At 44.1% G+C, this 17486-nt stretch overlaps 1 pseudogene; it reads left to right on the top strand.

Annotated features, from left to right (window-relative positions):
- The first annotated feature begins 4691 nt into the window (after positions 1-4691).
- LOC144806620 (uncharacterized) overlaps positions 4692-17486 on the top strand; it is a 161958-nt pseudogene continuing 149163 nt past the window's right edge.

Genomic DNA, 17486 nt, shown 5'->3' with positions numbered 1-17486 from the left:
TGGTAAAGACTTGCGCGGTAAAGGTGTTACGTGGTCAAGGCATATGCATGGTAAAGACTTGCGTGGTAAAGGTGGTACGTGGTCAAGGCATATGCATGGTAAAGACTTGCGCGGTAAAGGTGTTACGTGGTCAAGGCATATGCATGGTAAAGACTTGCGTGGTAAAGGTGGTGCGTGGTCAAGGCACATGCATGGTAAAGACTTGCGTGGTAAAGGTGGTACCTAGTCAAGGCATATGCATGGTAAAGACTTGAGTGGTAAAGGTGGTACGTGGTCAAGGCACATGCATGGTAAAGACTTGCGTGGTAAAGGTGTTACGTGGTCAAGGCACATGCATGGTAAAGACTTGCGCGGTAAAGGTGTTACGTGGTCAAGGCATATGCATGGTAAAGACTTGCGTGGTAAAGGTGGTACGTGGTCAAGGCATATGCATGGTAAAGACTTGCGCGGTAAACGTGTTACGTGGTCAAGGCATATGCATGGTAAAGACTTGCGTGGTAAAGGTGGTACGTGGTCAAGGCATATGCATGGTAAAGACTTGCGCGGTAAAAGCATTGCGTGGTCAAGGCATATGCATGGTAAAGACTTGCATGGTAAAGGTGTTACGTGGTCAAGGCATATGCATGGTAAAGACTTGCGTGGTAAAAGCATTGCGTGATAAAGGTGTTACATGGTCAAGGCATGTGCATGGTAAAGACTTGCGCGATAAAGCTGTTACGTGGTAAAGGCATATGCATGGTAAAGACTTGCGTGGTAGAGGTGTTACGTGGTAAAGGCATACGTGATAAAGACATTTGTTGGAATGTGTGACATTATAATTAGTCTAATCCTGCACTGTCTCTTGACTTGAAACTAAACCCTGCGCCTTGATAAACTGGACACAGACAGCCCAAAAAAAGTGTAAAAGCAGGTTTAGTGGGAATGTCATGTCACATTGTCATCACATGCCATTTTCCCAGTGCATTGTACCATTCCCCCAGTTTTGCCCGGATAAATGGTGCTATGTACCGTATAGCACTACTCGCCACCACGTTTAGAGGGTGATCCATTTCTCTTCCTACCCTGGAAAGAGAGTTACTCCTGCATTTTGTTGAAGTGAAACTCTAAGTGTCAGAAAGAGTCAGATTGGGGTCTGTGAATTCTCACTTATTCACAAGTTAGCGGTCATTCACAATCTGATGAGGTGAAGCATGCGTGCGCAACATTTACTAGTGTGTGATTCTACACATGCAAAACATGTACACCTGGCAGCGATCACCTGACTAGTTTTGTTTTCAAATATTGTTGAAAGAGCTGCTTAGTCCTAAAAGCTCCAATTCTTTGAGCATAAAAAAGATAAGCTGCAAACAACTCATCTGGGGACACAGTCAAGCCCACTGACACCAAGAGAGAAACAGTAATGATGGTTATTCACAGGCCCTGGAAAACCCCCTAGTCCTGCTCATCATACAGACCCATCTCCCTCCTAAACATTCTTGCTTAACTATTCACAGGCATTTTGGCACACAACTTAGTCCGTTCATAATGGCCTTATGACTGCAAGCCACAGCAGTGGTGAGATAGTACTGTGCCGTTAATGCAATGGATGCTTTCCAACACTGAGAAGACACTGGACACAATGTCCGCCAAGGGCCCGATTTATATTTAGGTGGATGGTTTATTCTGTCATAAATGTGGCAGGTGTCCCGTCCACCCTATTAAAAGTGCATTATATTCTGTGGAATTTGTAATAAAGTGGATGGAATCTGTTATGTTTGAGAAAATAATTTGTCCGATAAACTCTAAATCAGACCCTCTGTCTGCAGCAAGTGTTGTAGAAGGAGCAAGAGCCAGCATTATAGGAAGAGGGCCTAGGAGCAGATATAGTCCCAGAGGCACTGAAGCACCTACCTGTTCACTTCCTCTGTATATACCTCATAAGCACCTACCTGTGCGCCTGCTCTGTTTGTACCTTATAGGTGCCTATATGTGCACCTCATCTGTTTATACCTCACAACCACCCACCTGTGCACTTGCTCTGTTTATACCTCATAAGCACCTACCTGTGCATCTGCTCTGTTTATACCTCATAAGCACCTACCTGTTCACTTCCTCTGTTTATACCTCACAAGCACCCACCTGTGCACTATCTCTGTTTATAGCTAATAGGCCCCTTCCTGTGCACCTCCTCAGTTAGTACCTCCGAGGTGAGCTTCTTAAATGAAGCTTGTGATCAGTGTACTGCCAACCATGGCCTCTTCGCTATCAGGCCATTTTCTGCATCTGCTATGTGCTCGCTTCAAGTGTGTCCCCTGCCACAGCTAACAATGAACCCTGTAGAGTGAGTACACACACCGAGGGGAGTAGGGGAGCTGAAGGACATGGAATGAGGTATACCTGGATAAAAGAAATATGGGAATGGAGAAATGAGACTTCACCTGTGGACAACAGACAACTCCACCCGCTCTACCAAAGCCCTGTTGAGTCACAAAGTAGCATCCTGGCCTTCAGACAGACAACAATAAGTCAAATATCTTGTAAATGTTGAAAAACAAAAACAATTATTTATATGCACACATCTGTTGGATGCTTGATATTACAGAAAACCCTGGAAGGAGCTGCTGATTGAAATACAACAGTATCTTAACTTTACCTACTTTAGGAAGAACTAAAGACTCACTTTTTAAGTTGTCTTTCAGGGCAGAATCAGTCAATAGTTCAAGGGAGATGGATATATATTACGCTGATAGAAAATCCACCTCAACTCAGGATAATGCTCCAATCTTCCAGGTTAGACGGATCCAGAAATGCTTGAACTAGGAGGGCTGTAAAATGTGTTGAAGGTGACTTAGGGCTTTATTACGAGTGTGGCGGTCTTTCAATGAGACTACCACAGCGGAGGTACCAGGAAGACTGCCAAGCCCATTGTGAGCCCGCCGCCAGATTATGACCTAAATCCAGGGTGGGTGGGTGGTGCAGCAGCGGTCTTGCGGCGGCTGTATTAGGCTCATTAGAGAGCCTAAACAGCATACCACCACCTTAAGAGTGCCTGCAGCACGTTCCTGCGCCATGTCATGCATGCCAGACTGTGCAGGAACAAGGGCGCAATTCAATAGGGTGGCACAACATGTGCCCCCTGCATGCAACCCCAGGAGCAGAATCGGACGGGGCCCTGTGAGGGCCCCCTTACCTGCATGTCCTTTATCCTTTTCATGGCGGGGTCCCCGCCATGAAAAGGGCGGTGAATATGCAGACCGTAATATGCTCGGCGATGTCAGCACCGGCACTGCCAACATATTCAGGGTGTTTGCAGACAGCGGGATCCTTGATCCTGGCGGGGTGGCGGTCTCATGGCGGTCCCACCACCACACTCATAATACGGCGGTCAGACCGCCAGGATGGTGGCAGTTGGATCGCCACAGTGCGTACGGCGATCATGAGGGCCGTCGCACTGGTAGTAAGGCCCTTAATGAGCTGCAAGGTAAAGGCGGGAGTTGGCATTTGAGCTGATCCAGTGTGAACAGGAAAGCATTGTGGCAAAAGGTGTCTGGAGTTACCTTTGTCATATATACTTTCTAAAGAGTTACCTTGGTTAAATACTTCCTGAAGAGTTACCCTTGTTATACACTTCCTGAAGAGTTACCTTTGTTATACACTTCCTGAAGAGTTACCTTGGTTATACACTTCCTGAAGAGTTACCTTTGTTATACACTTCCTGAAGAGTTACCTTTGTTATACACTTCCTGAAGAGCTATCTTTGGTAGATACTTCCTGAAACTGAATTAACGGCAGCGCTTCCTGATTCCTCTCTTTTTCCACAATCTGTTCTGGTTAATTGAAATCTTGTCCATGTGTATCTACCCAAAACTCTACCTGTAGCACATGAGTGCTCTGTAGCTGCCCTTTCTTTAGTAATTTACTCTGAACACTGGTAAATCACTGCCTTCTCAGTTCTCAGAAGTAAATAAGATGTGACATGTTCAAACACAGTTTTAATGAAATATCCATGTATGATAAAGTGTTCCTTACTAAATTTCAAATATGGTTGAGAAGAGATGTCTTCTACAGCTGGTTAAATATTGTGTATTCACATTGTATTACATTTGCATTTAGTAATATTACATTTCTTTACAACCAACAGAAAATAAGCCTTAAATGCACGGATTGATTATGAATAATGAAGATAACACATCAAACCTGCATAAATTATCAACAATAAGAAGCTCCAAAAACATCAGTGCAATCAGAGGCAGAGGACAGATCCAGGAAGACGCAGTCAAAGGCAATTCAGTGAGTGTCCGAGTCTGAGCTCTACACCTCGACACTCCAAGACGAAGAAATGACCTCAACAAAACTAAGACAACAAAACAGACAAACCACCTGCTGTATAAACAAGCGTCCAACACCAGCTTTGATCATGAGGCCGGTATGAGAGTTGGACGAAGGTCTCGTGTCTATTTGGGATCCATAGCTTGGAACAAACTCCCTCTTCAGCTTTGAGCTGTTAGCAACATGATAATGTTTAAAAAAGGTTGAAAACTTGGCTTTTGTCCATGTTGAAAACAAACAGATTTGCTTTCTTTTCTGACCTGTGCTTTGCCCCGGGACACTCTTTGGAGTAGCTGTACACATTACAAGTCGCTTCATCATCATGATGTGGCTAGAGCAGTGCTTCGCTATCTAAACTGGCATCAGACCAGCATTCAGTGCTCTAGGTGTATTGCAAACTCTTTCTAGCCAAACCGCAGGCACCAGGGAAAAGCACAATGAAGTGGAGCCTAACAACTGAAGGCTGAAGGAAAGCGGAGTTCTGCTCTCTAAAGTACAGAGTATTGTCCCAATTTGCACCTACCGGAACGAAGATTAAGCTTTACCCGCAAGCATGCAAAGCCATTATCCAATCTAAAGATGCAATCACCCACAAGGAAGCCTTACTGATATTATGAATGTGGCAGGTATTTAGTGAATCTTGTATTTTATTGTTAAATCGGAAATCACACGTCCAAAATATAACACACATACAGGGAATGTGAAAATAACGCAAGTAGTTTATTAACAATGCTGACCCTTCAGGAAACACGTTCAGGAAAAAAATCTGGCAATTGCACTGAATATTTCAAGAACTTTAGCCAGTTGGAAACCATAAAAGAGCATCAGCGAATACAAACAGGGGAAAAACCATACCATTGCACTGAATGTGTGAAGAGCTTCAGTCGGTTATCACTCCTCCAAACACATCAGCGAATACACACAAGGGAAAAACCATACCATTGCAATGAATGTGTGAAGAGCTTCAGTCGGTTAACAAATCTCCAGAGACATCAGCGAACACACACGGGGGAAAAACCATACCATTGCAATGAATGTGTGAAGAGCTTCAGTCAGTTAACAGACCTCCGAAGACATCAGCGTACACACACTGGGGAAAAACCATACCAGTGCAGTGAATGTGTGAAGAGCTTCAGTCAGTTAACAGACCTCCGAAGACATCAGCGTACACACACTGGGGAAAAACCATACCATTGCAAGGAATGTGTGCAGAGCTTCAGTTGGTTATCACTCCTCCAAACACATCAGCGAACACACTTAGGGGAAAAACCATACCATTGCACTGAATGTGTGAAGAGCTTCAGTGGGTTAACAGACCTCCGAAGACATCAGCGTATACACACTGGGGAAAAACCATACCATTGCCAGGAATGTGTGCAGAGCTTCAGTCGGTTATCACATCTCCAAACACATCAGCGAATACACACAGGGGAAAAACCATACCATTGCAAGGAATGTGTGCAGAGCTTCAGTCGGTTTTCACTCCTCCAAACACATCAGCGAACACACACAGGGGAAAAACCTTACCATTGCACTGAATGTGTGAAGAGCTTCAGTCGGTTATCAAACCTCCAAAGACATCAGAGAATACACACAGGGGAAAAACCATACCAGTGCAGTGAATGTGTGAAGAGCTTCAGTCAGTTAACAGACCTCCAGAGACATCAGCGAATACACACAGGGGAAAAACCATACCAGTGCAGTGAATGTGTGAAGAGCTTCAGTCAGTTAACAGACCTCCGGAGACATCAGCGAATACACACAGGGGAAAAACCATACCAGTGCAGTGAATGTGTGAAGAGCTTCAGTCAGTTAACAGACCTCCACTCACATCAGAGAATACACACAGGGGAAAAACCATACCAGTGCAGTGAATGTGTAAAGAGCTTCAGTCAGTTAACAAGCCTCCAGAGACATCAGCGAATACACACAGGGGAAAAACCATACCAGTACGGTGAATGTGTAAAGAGCTTTAGTCAGTTAACAGACCTCCGGAGACATCAGCGAATACACACAGGGGGAAAACATACCATTGCAGTGAATGTGGAAGTAGTTTTACTTACTCTTCAGCATTAGGAAATCATCAGCGAGCTCACAAAGGAGAAAAACATATTTTAAATGCCATGAATGCTTGAAAAGCTGTAGTTCATTATCAATCCTAAACAGGCATCAGTGAACACACGCAGAAGAAAAGCCTTCAAGTGCAATGAATGTGTGAATAAATGTAGTCAATTATCAAGCCTATGTAGACATCAGTTTAAACACACTCTGTAAATACCATACAACTGTAGAAGTACCTTTAGGAAATCTTTCGCGTTAAGGATTCATCAGTTAATGCTCACAGAGAAAAAACCTTTCAGGTGCAGTGAATGTGTGAATATCTTCTGTCAGTTATTAAACCTACGGATACATCAACTAACACACACAGAGTAAAAATGGGCATTGCAATGAATGTCAGAAGTGATTTTGTCAATTGCGAACACACATGGGGTAAACCTTACAATTGCACTAAAAGTGTGACGAGCTTTTGTCAATTTCTGATCCTACATAGCCTCAGCGAACACACACCTTCATTTAACTCACTTAGAAATAATCCTAGAGATGCAGTGAATTCAAAAAGAACTTAAGAACATTGACAATAATATTGACTCATCTGAGGACATGGACAGTAGCAGAACAGTGCAGTTATTGTGAGATGAAGGAATTACAGGAACAAGCATATAATTATGTGGGATATTCAAATACCAGATTAATGAAGACTCGACTAGAAGAAAAGAAGAACACCAAAGATTTGTAGAATATTAAAAGTGTCTGTTCCCAGTGATTGTTCACTTCGGTACACATAGAAAAAACAATGTGATGTAACACGAAATCCACTGGAAGACTAGCACAATGTGGAATAAAAGAAAAGAAACACTGGTGGTTTTTATTTGGCGATGAAGAGTTACAAAGAAAAACATCCAAGAGTTCCTGTTCATGCTACCTGTAAAAGTGTAGTGAGGATACGGTTCTGCATGCACACATTGCTATATTAGCATCAGTGAGTTAGCTTCTCAACAGCATTTTGCTGCTTTTGCACATGACACTACATGTTTCTGTTTTTATAAAGACAAACTGCTTGCTTTTCCTTCACATGAGAACGGTCGTTTTTCACATCTCTAGACTCACACTGCGACCTCAAGTCTGCACAACCTGTTCAAGGTTAAAATAACAATCTGTGCTGTAGATGCAGGTTGATCGACCCACGCTCTAGACACAACACAAACACAGCTGCTCATTTCTGAAACTCAGGTGCTTTTAATATTGCACGGCATGCATGCGACTAACATTTGGGAAAACCTTTCCATCGACAAAGAGCTGTGCTGATCTGGGATGTGATTCACTTCACCTGACTTTGGAGGTATGCGGTCCCCGTTTTAACCTAGAGATCCTCTATTATTATAATACCTAGCTCCTAACAAGGGGAGGGTGGTACACAAGGCGCTATAGACCTGGTTCCACTATCATTATAATATGCTTTCTCCCTTTGTATTTTGTGGAATTGTAACAATGCTGATTGTATTGATGTTATGCATCTTTTTACTGATGTTACCAACGATACTGCATCTTAGAGCACGTAGTTGAAATAAACATTTTAAACTATACCTTGTCTCTGATTACTCACATTGTGGACATTTATGAGAATAAATATGAAATAGTATTCTTGATTCCCACTATTCCTGAGAGGTCCCAAAATCACTTGTTCTGGGTTGTCTAATCATTGGCAGCTTCGCTTTAGTACGGAGAACGAATGAGACACTGATGCTAGTTGGATAGTGGTTCTGGGCACTGAGGTGGGTTTTAGGTACACCACAATACACTGAGGTCCTGGTTTCCTGTGCATAGTCCCCGCAACATGGCACCCAACGTCTTGATTAGTGCTTTATATGTCCACAATACCCTTACCACTGTTTCCGGTTAAAAGGGCGTGACGGATTAACCTACCTATATGAATGTGTTATAGCTTAATTCAAGCTTGAGATTTATAAAAAGGTTCACTTTTTGAATTACTACCCTTTTTGTGTTGCAATTTATAAATTGTTTTTCTTTTCTATGTCCTTATCGGTGATATTAACATAGCTCAGCCCTTTGAGCTTTTCTACTCTTGGGTTATGTTTCCTGCAATAAATGCGGATGAGGATACGTTCCATACATATATTCACACTGTGATTCCTGTGAACTATACTCCATATAGGACACAAGAGATTCAAATTTCAGCATGGCAGCATCGTGTTTGGTTTAATGGCACCCTCCCCCACACCGTAACTCCGGTTCGGTTAGGTCCCTTGTCAATTCCTGGGGCCACTTGGTCAGTTTTAGCCGGGTTCACACCATATCCATGTTATCTTAATGCCCCGATTGACGATTTGTGTCAAATTTATACCTCTTTTGTTAGGGTACATAGGGCTTTAGTTCATTATGTTTCTTGCAGCGCAACAATTTGGACAGGCCGGGATGTCAATTAGTTCCACCATGGTTAATTCGGTTAATCAGGTAATGGGCAAGCACCCCCAAACTAAGTACGATATGCCTTATTGGTTTGCTGGGAAATTTGACCAACTGGAAGCAGTGTTTTCTAATACCACTCCTGTGGAAAAACACAGGATTCTCACAATTAGTTTGCAGAAAGACTTATTGCCAGAGGTAACAGATTGTGAGAATTGGGGTAAAGTATTTGCAGCAGTATATGCGAATTTTTTCGGCATGCCGTCTATGACTGTCTTGCCCTCTGTGATCAAGCGTGTTCAGTTTGAGCACAGTCTGGAGGTGGCTGTCGAGTTGGGAATTGTAGTGTAGTTCCTATAATCCCAATAGGCTCTGCGCATTTGAATAACATATACTATAGATTAGACGTATTACTGAGGTCGACTAGGTCTCTATCGAATATATTAGACTTAATTGTGAGTGCCAGCTAGCTCAGAGGTCACTAGAAACTTTCTCGAATAAACAAGAAGGGATTAGTTTCTGACAACCGCATAAACATGACAACTTTGTTTCTCAAGAATAAGAAATGTATCTCTAGAGTCACGGAAACAATAGATAGGTATTTCACTCAGTCAATCGTGCATGCTTCGTTTCACCAGAGGTGCAGAGAAATAGCGAGACGGGCATTTTCAATAAAAAGTGTTTATTGAACAGTCTTCTGTCTCATGCAGGAGAAATTAACTGCTACAATCGTAATACTTGTTGCAAAATACAATGCGTACAATACGAAGAGTATTATAAAATAATACTGTAAAAGCATGACATGGTTTCTAAGCCATAAAATACATAGAATACATACATCAATAAATAAGGACTAAAAGTACTCAACTGGTGCTTCTAAAATACGCCTACCCCGGTGTACCTAACCTAGGTCTAGGTCTAGGTACTAGGTCTAGTTCAGTATTCTTTTTCCAAGAATCTATCCAAGATTTCTCTAAGGGTCTAATCAGCTCCGTACCTTGGTTTTAGAATGAAGGAGGTCTGGTATCTCTCTCTCAGGACTCGATTCCCCAACAATCCGCAAGGGTAGCTTGGAAACACTGGAGCTGGATTTCTCAGCAAGTGAAAAGAGAGCGTCGCTCTCAGTGCGTCTGCTGGAGGGTCGGCTTCTTTCTGCACTTTCTTCAGCGAGCTGTGTCATGTTGGTAGATAGTCGAACTGCTCCAAACCACCATGTGTTTGCCTGGTCAAGTGTGGGCATATTTATACCTTGAAGGTGCCTAGTTTGACGTAAGGTTGATCATAATAATGTCATCAAAGATTCAGTTCTTTGAAAACTCCATGAGTTCCCGGATAAATCAATATTCAAGCAAGGGGAAGTCCCTGACTGCTGAAGGCGGGCTTCTCCAAGAAATCGTAGTGGATTTTCGGAACTAGTGGAAGTAGCCATGTCGTATTTGTTCTACATAGGTTAAGTCTAAATATGGTTATGATTTCTATGCCTATATAAGGAGAGGGTGATTTATACCTATATATGGGCATGAATAGGAAAAATTACACTAGGGTCCTAAATTCATATACAACAGAATGAGGCTCGTTGGCGTGTTTGACTTAGTTGCTGCTCTCATCTTTTGTAATGTAAAGGGAGATGCGGGTAACTTTCAGGTGGCGAATGCTTTGCACCTTGACCCAGACGTCGACAAACCCCGAGAATTATTGCAGAGGCTTATAAGACCATTGTCCGCAATAGTTTGGGTGTTAAGCCTTTTGCTAAAATGGCAACTCAACCGCAGACTCAGATGGCAAAGTCTACTAAAGACGACCGTCCAAATTTTCCAAAACAGAATTGGAAGAATAAAAAACAGGGGAAGCAGCAATAGAAACAGGGGTTGCATCCGTCGTCACCGATACCAGTGTCTACTGAGCGCACTTGTGATTTGCGCGACCTTGCAAGAATTAGGTCTCCTGATAGATTTCAGGTTCTTGAGCAACGTTCTCCTTGTTCTTCACAGGAAATATTGGGCATGCAAGCCGGTGGCGGAGAACACGGCAGGGGTCGGGGTGCCCCACAAGGACATGAGCAGCCCCACCCGTCAGGTGGTAAAGGCACGCAGGACGACTTGCCACGTTAACACCCTCATTTTCAGAAAAAAGAAAGTTACTGCGTTAACCGTAAGGTATGCCACGGATAGTGAGAACACAGCTTCGGAATCTGACATGGGCATTAACGCTGCTCGACAGCTCAGCAGAGGTTAAAATAGTGCGGCAAGCACTGCCTCCATATTTGAAGGCGACAGCAACTGACACTTTTATCACAGTGGAAACTACTGACACTATGGTTGCTCCCCCTGACAGACTATATGATATAGTTCTTTTAATAGAAGGTGACATCCAATGTGTAATAAAAGGGATTTTTTGGGAACATCTGACCTCTACATATGACATTCTGTTAGCTGAGGCAGACTGGCCCCCGCTTTTCGTTTTGGCCGCTCCGGGAGTGGAGAAGCTGACCCTTCCTACTTTCCTGCACACCGTGCCCAAGGAGCTCTCTGCAGAACTTTGCAGAAGAGTGGGCTCTGGTGCTTGCACCTGCATTGTACCATACTCAAGTCGAGTGGGATACATTTTCTCCCAGACACGAGATTCCATTGCGGTCTATGCCACAGCCTGAAGAACCGGGTTTTAGAACCCAGTGGCGCCAGGGGAAACACCCGAAGTCTCCGAGTTCTCCTGTCTTGGCATACAGAGACACGGGATACTTCTTGGTGACTTCAAAGATCAAATTTATTGGCTGCAACCGCAAACAGAGGTCCATGATGTACAATGACGTATATTCGTACGAGACTGCTCAACTTTACAAAGCTTGTCATCCCTTTTTATACAAAATATTGTGCTTTAGGCAAACATTCCTTATTTACGATCAACCAATCCCATGTGTACACGACAAAAAGCATTGCATGACAAACCCACATTTCGTTGTCCAGCCCACCATCAATTACACGGGAAGGCCCAACGTTCTTGCTCGAACGGGCCGGAAAGAAACCAATAATAAAAGACCACAACCCAAATCATAAATAGGCCATAAAAGAAGGAGCAGAAACAGATTAGAGGCAAGATAGAAGGGCGAGTGTATGCACCATAAACTCAGCAATGTCCTGCTCTTTGATCTCTATCTTGACCAGCTGCCGAAAAAGGAACTGGCTCAACAAGGTTAGCTTCAGGCAACGGAGTCAGCTTGCCCAGGTCACACAAGAGTCAGCTGAAGGTGTACGTGTCCCAAGGACTCGTTCGGCCGTACTCATCGGCCTATGTGAGGGCAACCACAAAATGGCTGCCGTACACAAAATGGAACCCAAGGGTTCAGAACGGAACCCCTCATTTCACGGTGAATCCATCACTCGAACATTACGAAAACACTCGTATATATTACACTCGTCATTTTCGGTCCGCTATGACTAAAATCGTCACAATACGATGACTTTTATTGAACGGGTTCAGAATCTCGGAACCTCAGTCCCTCCTTTTGCCCTTACATAGGCAATCACCTAAACCCACGTCAGTCTGAATCCAGGTCTATACTCATCAGATCATCAAGATGTTGCTGTAGCATCATCCTATTACTTAGCACGTCTCTTGATACAGGTCTCCTTACACACAAGGTGGCACAAATGCCACAAATAGCAGGAGCACACTGTACGCACAGACAGAACAGGAAAAGAATGGCTAAGATCATCCCAATGATCATCAGAATCTTCCATCCCCAGGTGGATAACAATCCCCCAAACCATCCCATTAATGACCAATCTCCTTCGTCCACATGTATAGACTCAGAGATCTTGTGCAGTTTGGAAATGGCTTGGTACACCGTTGGTGCATTGTCTGGAATGAAAACGCAACAGCTCGAGTGGATCAATTTACATACCCCTCCTCTATCTGCAAGTATGACATCTAACGCGACTCTGTTCTGAAGAGTCATAAGGCGGTCCGACTGGAGCTCAGCAGTCAGGTTACTAAGGGCACCAGCAGTTTCAACTACGGTGGACTCAACCACTCTCGTCAATTGCCGTATGTTCCTGCTGTTAACCATTAGTCCCCAAAACGGCAGAAAGCCCTTCGAGAAATCACCTAATTCTTGTCCTGCAGTATCTTCCTTACTGAAGACACCTCTAACAATTCTCGTCTTGTGGTAATCTGTCCCAGCTGTATAAGTAGGAGGCAACAGGAACGAGACAAAGCACGTGCCCGAGAAATCAGGGGGCAACCATGTGTATGCTTTATCGTAACAGACAAAATAGGTACCCTTAGCTGCTAGGAACGATGGGGAAGTCTGGGACGCAAAAACATACATCTCAGTGCAAATATTCTTCCCTAACTGAGCTCTCGGACTCTTGCCATTAGCTTGCAGACATAGATGACCCTGATGGGGTACAATCCAAATCGGAGAGGATCTTTTCGCTCGCTGTTTCTCACTCAGACTCGCTCCATATCCGGTCACGTTCCATCCAATATACGCTAGTGTCTCATCTTTCGGGATAGTCTCATAGGAATCTATTCCTTTAATCATATCGACTATTCCCTTAACTAGAGCACTATTCTTTGGATTGTCTTTCACAGAACGTTGGGGGTACACTTCATGAGCATAGATGAACATCGTTCTGTATGCCCACACAGAACCATTATAGCTGAATGGCAGGACCAGGTAAGGAATACCTTTATTAGTAGTATGAGGCATAAGGCCACACACCCAACAGTTAGTCGTGTTCACTACTAGCTGGTGTTGGTGCAAAAGCTGAACAAAGCTCTATTATTAACGAATTCCAATCTCCTAATGGACTCATGTTCAGGCAAGGGATGAAAAGAATGCGAAGAAACAGTAGAAGAAGGTAAGGGTTGTGTAGTGGGTGCAAACGTCACTTGAAAAGAGAATGTAACATATCCCATTAAGAACATCATTAGGCTAAGCAACATGAAAAGACACAATATTAAAAAACATTTTCTGCTCATAATTGTACACATTTTGCTCTTGAAACTCGTTTCTTCAACAGGTCTCTCCATCTCGAAAAACTCCATCCTCTAACCGCGCTGCTCGCGGCGGTTGGGTGTTCCGTGGTAAGGAATGCGCCTGTCAGCCCAGGGAACGCCCTAAGACCAACCAGAACCGTCGACCTTGTGTCTTCGGCTTGCACTCCAAAGGCTTGACACCACGACCCTACAGCTGAACCTGGATGGTGGTTCGAAAAACAAAAATCAGCCAAAACAGTTTCTCAGATGGGAGAGCTGAATTTCAAAAATAGCAAAGAAAATGAATTTTTATTTTATTGGTCCCACAACTCTTGATCGCAAATTATAACGGCCTTTCCCAGGCAATGTCTGGTCATGGAATAAAAGTTCAGGCTCGGTAGTGTCCAATCGAACGGACGGTGGCACAGCTTTTTGCAAAAGATCGTCACTTTCATGCTCAGAACCCGTCCCAATTAAACGTGCATCGCTAAAAGGCAGAAAACGAGGCACAGTCTCAGTTTCAGAGTCAGGAATGCCCTCCTGGACCCACCGGTCATACGGCAGAGGCAAAGGGGCCCTCTTACAATGTACGCCGTGTATCCAGTTCTTCTTTCCTTGCACTCGTACTGCAGATCGCGTAGACAATAGCACCAAGTAGGGGCAGGTCCAGAGGGGTTGATCGTTCTTTGTTCGCTGGAAGTTCTTCACGAAGATCCAGGAACCAGGATCGATAGAATGCCCTGAATCTTCAGAAGCCTGAGGCAATGTATCGTGAACCTGTTGGTGTAAAACACGCAATTTAGCCGTCAAATCATGCAGATAGTCAAGCAGTACAGGGTGTTCGATCTCGCTGAATTTTGTCGGCCTCGGCACTCCCCATACGTTTGCCGGGCGACTGAAAATTATTTCATATGGACTAAGTTCCACTCGAGAATGTACAGTCATCCTTGTCGACAATAGTGCTAATGGCAAAGCATCAGGCCATTTAAGACCAGAGCTCGCTTGTATCTTGGCCAGTTTCAATTTGAGGGTGCCATTATAGCACTCAACTAGACCAGCTGATTGCGGGTGATTTGCAGCATGGAATTTTTGGCGAATTCCCAAACCATCACACACTCTCTTCATCACTTGACCCACAAATTCACTCACATTGTCACTCCAGACCATTCTCGGCAAACCATACCTAGGGAAAAACTCTTTAACAAGAGCTTTAGCTGTGGACAAGGCAGTATTATCTTTCAGGGGATATGCTTTAACCCATCTTGAAAAGGCGCAAACAACCACGAGTACATACTTCAGGTTGTTGCATCTCTTCATGTGGATGAAATCCAATTGCAAAATCTCAAACGGATACGTCGGAGGCGCAAAATGACCAGCTGGAGTTGGAGTTCCCTTACCAGGATTGTACATCAGACAAACCATACAATTCTTTACCACGTTCTCTGCACACTTAGGGATTCCAGCATTTTGCCATCCTGGAGCCAACAACTTACAAATCCCTTTCGTACTGATATGGGCCATTCCATGCGCCATTGTAACCACTGCAAGCACGTACGCATCGGGTAACAACCATCGCTGATGTTCTGACAACTCAACCCAACAACCATTCGAATCCAATTTACCCGTACTCTCTCTCCACACGCTCAACTCTTTCTCTGTAGCTTCAGCTTTAATTGACTTCACATTTTCTATCGTATCTTCACATATTCCTCTATCCGGAACCCATCTCGCTGGACCCGCAACATACATTCGACTCATCACATCTCTTGCCGTTTCTTTCGCAACTTCGTCTGCAAACGCATTACCACGAGCAACATCAACGGTAACCTTCTTATGTGCACTGCATTTCACAATTGCAACTTGCAACGGCAGGGTCAGGGACTCGAGAAGCTCATTCACCAACTGACCATGCTGTATCTTCGTCCCGTGAGACGTGAGGAACCCACGTTCCTTCCACAAGCGACCAAAACTCTGAGCCACACCAAACGCATACTGGCTGTCAGTGTACACAGTCACTCTTTTCCCTTTCGACAACACACACACTCTCGTTAATGCAATCAACTGTGCTGCCTGAGCTGAATTATGTGGGAAACGTGCAGCTTCTACAATCGTATGCAAAGTCGTAACTGCATATGCCGTAGTCGTATCGCCATTCAGAAGCTTGAAGCACGAACCATCCACCCATAAGGTACCATCACACTCCGCAAGAGGAGTGTCCCTAAGGTCTATTCTCGCTTTCGTTTCCTCCTCTGTCCTAAGAAAGCAATCATGCCGTTCAGAAACATCTGTCCCCACTGAAGTCGGCAACAACGTAGCTGGATTCAACGTATTGCATCTCTTTATATGCACATGACTCGCTAAGAGTGTCAACTCATAACCTGACAATCGAGCACTAGTTAAGTGCTGTGTCTTGGTTCTGTTTAACAAGATATCCACTGCATGTGGAACCATCACCATCAACGTATTATTCATCACCAAACCAGCAGACTGTCTAATAGAGACAGCCGCTGCCACTGTAGCTCTTAAACAACTTGGCAACGCTCTAGCTACCGGAACCAAAGTCGACGAGAAATACGCACATGGACGTTGCCTATCGCCGAACTGCTGTGTCAAAACTGACTATGCACATCCCACTCTCTCGTGGACATAGAGTGTGAAAGGCTTACTGTAGTCGGGGGTACCCAACACAGGAGCAGAACACAACGCATCACGTAATTCAGAAAAGCTCTTTTCGCGTTTTTCACTCCAAGTAATAGGATTCGGAGTATCCTTAACAGTAAGAGCCATCAGAGGTTTCGGAAGAAGCTAAAAATTTGGGATCCACTGTCTACAGTATGACAAAATACCCAAGAAAGCACGCACTTCTCTCTATGGGGTTGGCACACTCATTTTCGCAATCGCTTGGATTCGTTCTGGGGTCAATCTTCTTCCTTCCTTCGATAAGAGATGACCTAAGTAGGTCACTTCTTGTTGACAATACTGTAACTTTGAAAGAGACACTTTATGATGCAAATCAGACAAATGACGCAACAACGCTAAGGTGGCTTCTTTACAAATTTCCTCAGTATCTGCAGCGATTAGCAAATCGTCGACGTACTGGATAAAAGCAGCACCATCAGGTAAAAAAATCGTATCAAGCTGTGTTTTCAAGGCCTGACTATAAATTGACGGACTCTCATAGTAGCCTTGAGGAGCGCGCTTGAAGTGGAAGCTTCGACCTCCTAAAGAGAAGCAATAAATATCTCTACTCTCCTCGGCAATCGGGATGCTGAAGAAAGCATTCTTCAAATCAATCACCGAAAACCAGGTAGCCGAAGCTGGAATCATGGTCAGTAAGGCAGTAATATCTGGAACAACAGGAAATTGCGGGACTACAATCTTGTTCACCTCGCGAAGATCGATCATGAACCTATATACAGGCGGTTGTGAAGAATCAGTACGTTTTAAAACAGGCAGAACCGGACTGTTGCACACATTACCTCTCATTTCTTCAATCACATCTTTCTCAATCAGGTCATAAATGATCGCTAGCAACGCTCTTACACCTTCAGTGGAGATCCTATACTGTGGAACACGTGGCATTCGAACATTCGCCTTCAGTGTCACAACATATGGCGGAATCTCCAAAAGACCCACATCATTAGGACCAGTAGCCCAAAGAGTATCAGGAAGGGAAGACAATTCATCTGGGAGTCGGTCTCTCGACAAATACA

This window comes from Lissotriton helveticus, assembly GCF_964261635.1.
Source record: "Lissotriton helveticus chromosome 1_1 unlocalized genomic scaffold, aLisHel1.1 SUPER_1_unloc_90, whole genome shotgun sequence".
Lineage (NCBI taxonomy): Eukaryota > Metazoa > Chordata > Amphibia > Caudata > Salamandridae > Lissotriton > Lissotriton helveticus.
This window is presented reverse-complemented; position numbering and strand designations above follow the sequence as displayed.